Source organism: Lytechinus variegatus, chromosome 14 (assembly GCF_018143015.1).
Source record: "Lytechinus variegatus isolate NC3 chromosome 14, Lvar_3.0, whole genome shotgun sequence".
NCBI lineage: Eukaryota > Metazoa > Echinodermata > Echinoidea > Temnopleuroida > Toxopneustidae > Lytechinus > Lytechinus variegatus.
In genome coordinates, this window is record NC_054753.1 from 7,083,311 (window position 1) to 7,089,310 (window position 6,000).

Here is a 6,000-nt window from a genome sequence, read left to right on the forward strand (position 1 = left end):
TCCATTCATGTCATCAATTTGCTCTAGAATCAATTAAGTTTTTACTATTCAAATTCTTCAAAGATTTTCTCCCCGGTCACCACATTCCGTCATAACATTTTTAAGGGTGTCATTGATATTAAAACCTTATCCGCTGCCATGTTCTATCCATGTAGGAGTGCAAAATTGATGTTTGAACTAAGGGGGGGGGGTTGATGTTTGAACTAGGGGGTGCCAAATGATTACCAAGAAATTGACTGATTAGGCCGATGATGATTTATTAAATAATTTATTGAAAAAATGAATGTTTGATCAAGCATATTGCACATTGATTGAGTTGATTTGATAATTTTTGACAGAATGATTGATAGATAAAAGTTGATGCCCCAATTTTCGGAACTTATCATTAAATTCCGATAGTTGATAGATTTGGGGAGCTACCATCAAGTAGATAAAACTAGTACTGTACCCAGGTCAGTCAGGGTCGTATCTAGGGGGCACATTCAGGGGGCGCAAATTAAGAAATAAAAAAAAAGAAAAAATAATGCATAGGAATATAAGTGCAGAAAACAGGATACCACTGAACTGAAGGAAATTAATACCCTGTCTTGTTATTCCCATGGTAATGCCGTTTCCAACACATTCAGAAAATTAATCTTGCATGTCTTTATCCAAAGATGAATATTCGTGCCACTTTTTGATTGAAGGGGTGGTCCAGGCTGAAAGTATTTATAGCTTAATAAATAGAGTAGAATTCACTGAGCAAAATGCCGTCAATTTCATCAAAGTCGGAAAACAGATAGCAAAGTTATTGAATTTTAAAGTTTAGTAATATTTTGTAAAAATAGTCGTCATGAATATTCATTAGGTGGGCTGATGTCACATCTCCACTTGTTCTTTTGTATTTTATTATATGAAATTAGGTTTATTTTTTCCTCCAAGAACTAGAAAAACTGGATTGACAACAGTTACTGATTTAGTACATTAGATATTTATTGCTGCAACTTATTTCATAAGGGAGACATATTATTCTCACAAGTATGAACAAATGAAAAAATATGATTTTATGTAATATAAGAAAACAGAAAGTGGAGATGTGACATCATCAGCTCGCCTAATGAATATTCATGACGACTGTTTTCACAAAATATTGCGAAACTTTAAACTTCAATAACTTTATTATTTGTTATCCGATTTTGATGAAATTTTCATCGTTTTGTTCAGTGAATTCTACTCTGTGTATTAAGATATATTTTCAGCCTGGACCATCCGTTTAATGATAATCATACCAACTCTCTACAAGAATTCCAACAAACAGCTTTAGCTTGAAATATTCCTTTTGTCAATCGCAAATGTGACTTCTTTAGCTGCGAGTTTGAATCTTAACATTTCACTTTTCATTAATTCTCATTAATAGTTATAAAATACATTATTATTTATCTGGTTCCCTATTCAAAGCGTTTTCAACATGCGCTGATTTGATAAGGGAGATATAAATCCTATTCATTCATTTTTACTAACAATGATTGAAATGTCATTTTTGGGTGATATGTAAAGTCCATCTTACAGTAAGAGATGAATAACGTGACATAAGTACTAGTATCTGTGTATGGAATCACAGATAAAATAATCATGATGACGATCAAGATGTTGTGGTGATGAGGATAATGATGATGTGATGAAGATAATTATGGACTGGTGATTGTTATGAGATGGGAGGTGGTGATGATAGTGATGGTAATGATGTCGATGATGGTGGTGGTGACGATGATGGTAATGAAGCTAGTGGTGTTGATGATGATGATAGTAGATGGTGTTGGTAATAAACAGTGGAATACAGGTGGTGGGGGATCATGGTCTTGGGGGCAAGAGCACCCCCCCCCTCAAAAAAAAAGAAGATAAAATACCCCCAAAAAAGAATGAAAGAGAAACGAAAAGAGAGAAGAGTTTTAGTATGATGTCATAATAAAAAAATGAGTTTGTGTAATAAAAATGTCAAAAATTTTACTCATTCACAATTAAAAAATAATAATTTTGGCATGATGGGCCACATCTTACCCCTCAAAATCTTTCACTCATTACGCCAATGATAATGATGAAGTTTGTGGTGACGATGATGTCATAATGACGATGATGGTAATGATATTGATGATGATGAAGTTGGTGGAGGCAATAATGTTTGTGATGATGATCCCCCTGCCCTTTATCTTTCTTCTCCCATTATCAACACGCCTCCTGACATCTCCACCCCCATTATCTCCATTCCCGTCTTCTCCAACCATTTTCGCATCTCCATCCCTATTTCATTTCAATCTCTCCTCTCATCTCCACCCCTACTCCTGTCGACCCTTCCACATCATCTCTACTCGATCCTCTCACCATCTCCACCACTCCTCACCATCTCCATCCTCATCTCTAAACCTTATCTCAATCCCTCCCCGCATCATCTCCATCCATCCTTGCATCATCCCCATCCCTCCTCTCATCATCTCCATCCACTCATCATCCACACCCCTCTCAACTCCATCACTCCTCATCATGGCCATCCCTCCTTTCACCATCTTCACCCCCCCCCCCATCTTCATCTCTCCAATCATCTCCATCTGATTACCATGTGACACAACATTTGCTCCTGCGACAATTGCCCCAGGCTTAATTTTGTCTAAAGCCCCTTTCACAATTGGTTGCGTGACTACTTACGACCCTTCACCGTTGCAATTCTGTGCAACATATATTGTGACCAAGTGATCGCAAACAATCGCACGAGCAATTGTGAAAGCCCCTTAAGATAGAGGTTCAGGGTTGCAATATGGTTTTAAGTTAGGTTTAGACCTTACTGGTTGAAGCTGTTCATAAGATTATGGTGTGGAATTTGCCAGAGCAAATGTCATGGAACCCGTCACCACAGCTCTCAATAAAAGGTAAATATTTAGCGAGAAAAGGGATACAAAATAGTGCAAGAACCAAATATTCAAAATACTTCTTTGGAGTTAAGTGGGTTTTATTAAGTAACATTAAGGTAAACTTGATCACTAAAATTACATAGTAACACATATTGAACTTCAGTGTATATAAAACATATTATATCCCACACAAAATAAATACTGGTTCAAAATTTCAAATAGGATTACATTACCACAATTATGATAATACTATTATGATAATAAATATGACACAATTCCAACTGGGAACAATATTCTCTGCTTTTGGTGTTTATGTAAAGCTAAAAATAAGGACAATCTTAAAATTACATTAGTGCCAATATAAATTAACATTTATCCAACAATTGCACTTTCAGGAATATACAACCTGTTATACATTACTATATTTGGTTTCCATGGCAATTACATGATCCCTAACTTAGCTGGAGGGATTTTCAACCCTTATCTTTTATTTTGTCACACAAAAACTGGCCATACAGAGCTTGCAATTCAGGTGGTCTCAAAGAGCTGGAAAGATAGAAATAAAATAAAGTAATTTCAACTATTTGAAGCTCTGCACCTCTTTTGCTACTGAAACAAATCAAATCATTTCAACCTTCAGTTTAGAAGCAAATACTTTTAAATATATTAAAGTTAAATTAATTGCAACTAATTCAATATCATAAAGGGAAAGTTCGCTCTGAAAAAAAGTTGGTCGTAAAAATAGCAGAAAAGTAATACCAAAAAAATATTGGTGAATGTATGAGGAAAAGTTTCAAAACGTTATTTGAATTTTAAGTTTTAGATTTGTGGCGTCATAAATGAGCAGCTGCCCCATATGTTTTGTAATATAAAATTCATGAATTCAATTTTTTCAATGGTTCCTGATGACTTATTTTTGTTTTCTTTTCATGTTTGGGTGTGAAATGTTTTGTCTTTTGAATATATACAAAAGGAATAGTAAAACCAGTTTCAATTTTCTTAGAAAATTACAATTTCTTGACTTTTTACCATTTATTATGCAGAAATGCTGCTCGCACATGACATCACAAATCCAATAATTGAAATTCTAATAACTTTTCAATTCTTTGATGGATTTTTCTGCAAACCTTTGTCAATATTTTTTATTATTTTTTCTGCTGTTTTTACAATTAACTTTTTGTCAGGGTGAACTTCCCCTTCAAGCTCACTTGAACGATACTTGGTATCATCTATATGTGTATGACATAAATGTTCCTCATGAATTAAGCATAACCCCTACATACCCAAAATTAATTTAGAATGTTACAACTTCTACTTAACCTAAACATGTAGTAGTTACTCACATTTTTAAGAAGCAATTTAGAATTTTTATGAATACAATGTATATATATATATAAAAAAGTTAAATTTTTGTTCAATTCAAACAATGTATAAAAGAAAGAATAAGTAAATGTTCAATTCAATTGTTCTTTCTTTCATTTAAAGAATTTGAAAATACCAAAAAATAATTGATATGCCTGCATGAAGTGCACAAATTTGATATTATCTAAGAAGCTGTACTTACCTCATCGATCAAGGGACTGCTGCTCTGATGCCCAAGTCATTGGAACTCGGTATCATTTCTGCTCGTGAAAGAAATGGAAAGGCCATCGCTTGTCGAGTATGAAACCTCTTCTCCTCATCCCGGATGTAGGTGGTTGGGACCAGCCCAAGTGCTTGTATCCTCCAGAAGACCCATTGTTTCCAGTGGAATTTGCATTTAAAAAAGCTGTGACAGATACTGACAGGTAAAAAAATAAGAGACATGTTTTTCGATAAGGAAAAGCAAGTTTTAAAATTTAGATTTTGATAAAAACAAGTTTTTCAATTTCGGTACAATACATTTTTTTCAATAAACTATTCCATATTGTAAACTTCATAACTTACAAATGTATTTCCTTAATTGGTTTAGATGTTGGTTGGAAGCACCCCCCCCCCCCCCCCGCGGCCTGAAGGCCTCCAAAAAGGGGCGTCAAGGATTGGGAAGCGCATTCTCAGACCACGCAGTCACTGTCCTAATGATAATCAGCTTTATAGTGATATTAAAAAAACTTTTTAATAAGTAGAAGTGTAAAAATACAAAAATAGCACACTCTCGCCATTGGAAAATGGGAAATATGTCAAGAGACGGAAAAATTAACTAAAATAAGTAAGTTGACGTCGCATAGCTTAGCTACATGTAGGCCTAGTTGAGCCGACTGCCTCACTCAGTCACAATCACAGCACAGCCGGTCGCCCAGCTGGCTGGCCGGCGAGGCGAAGCACCGCATCGGTTAGACCAAAAGCTTCGGTCTCTGTTATGTTGGTTGTTCAGCTGAACTTCGTTGGCTTCACTCACCATAGACCAAAAGCTTCGGTCTCTGTTATGTTGGTTGTTCAGCTGAACTTCGTTGGCTTCACTCACCAAATACATGTCGACGAGGAGAAATTAAAAAATAAAAAAATGTTAAAAAACTCCTCGAAACAGACGGCTGCCAGCTGTCTACGCATCGGTGTCCTTTCCAGGTGAACTATCTCAAAAAGTTTGCATTAAGTATCAGTTTTGTGAAATGCAATAACTTTAAATAAGTACAGGAAATGTGAAAATGGAATATGAAAATACAAAATAGCACACACTCACCATTAAAATATGTAAAGTGACGGAAAAATCAACTCAAATTTGCAAGTTGTAAGTTGAATGAACACAGCTAGCCGGCGGTATCGGATTATTCTCGTTGCAAGGGAACTCGCTATATTTTCTTTCAAAATAGCTCAAAATGCACTGAAATGTCAATTTTTCTGTCGAGAATGTATTGAAGAAACATGGATTATGCGGGAAAATACTTTTGAAGTAAAGTTTGAAATTTTATTTCATGAAATTTTGAAGAAGAATTCAAGTGGTCGAGTTGTCCGATTCAGAGCCAACCCTGGACAACTCGACCGGGACGAGTTGTCCAGGGCAGCGGGTCGGGCTGTCCAGGGTCGGGCTGTCTGGTGGTCGGGCTGTCCGGACCCCTCCACGGATAGGTGTTCTGGATATAACCACACGCGTGTGGCTGGATGGTAAAGACACATGCGTGTGGCTGTATACACTGCCTAC

The 6,000-nt window shown here is 36.0% G+C and overlaps 1 long non-coding RNA gene across 1 annotated transcript; it reads right to left on the reverse strand.

Moving 5' to 3' along the window:
• Positions 1-2,552: 2,552 nt before the first annotated feature.
• Positions 2,553-5,725, reverse strand: LOC121427436. Its single transcript, XR_005971692.1, has 3 exons — positions 5,542-5,725; positions 4,447-4,662; positions 2,553-3,428 (listed from the first exon to the last, which is right to left on the reverse strand). It is a non-coding gene; the product is annotated as an uncharacterized LOC121427436 (long non-coding RNA).
• Between the last annotated feature and the right edge of the window lie 275 nt (positions 5,726-6,000).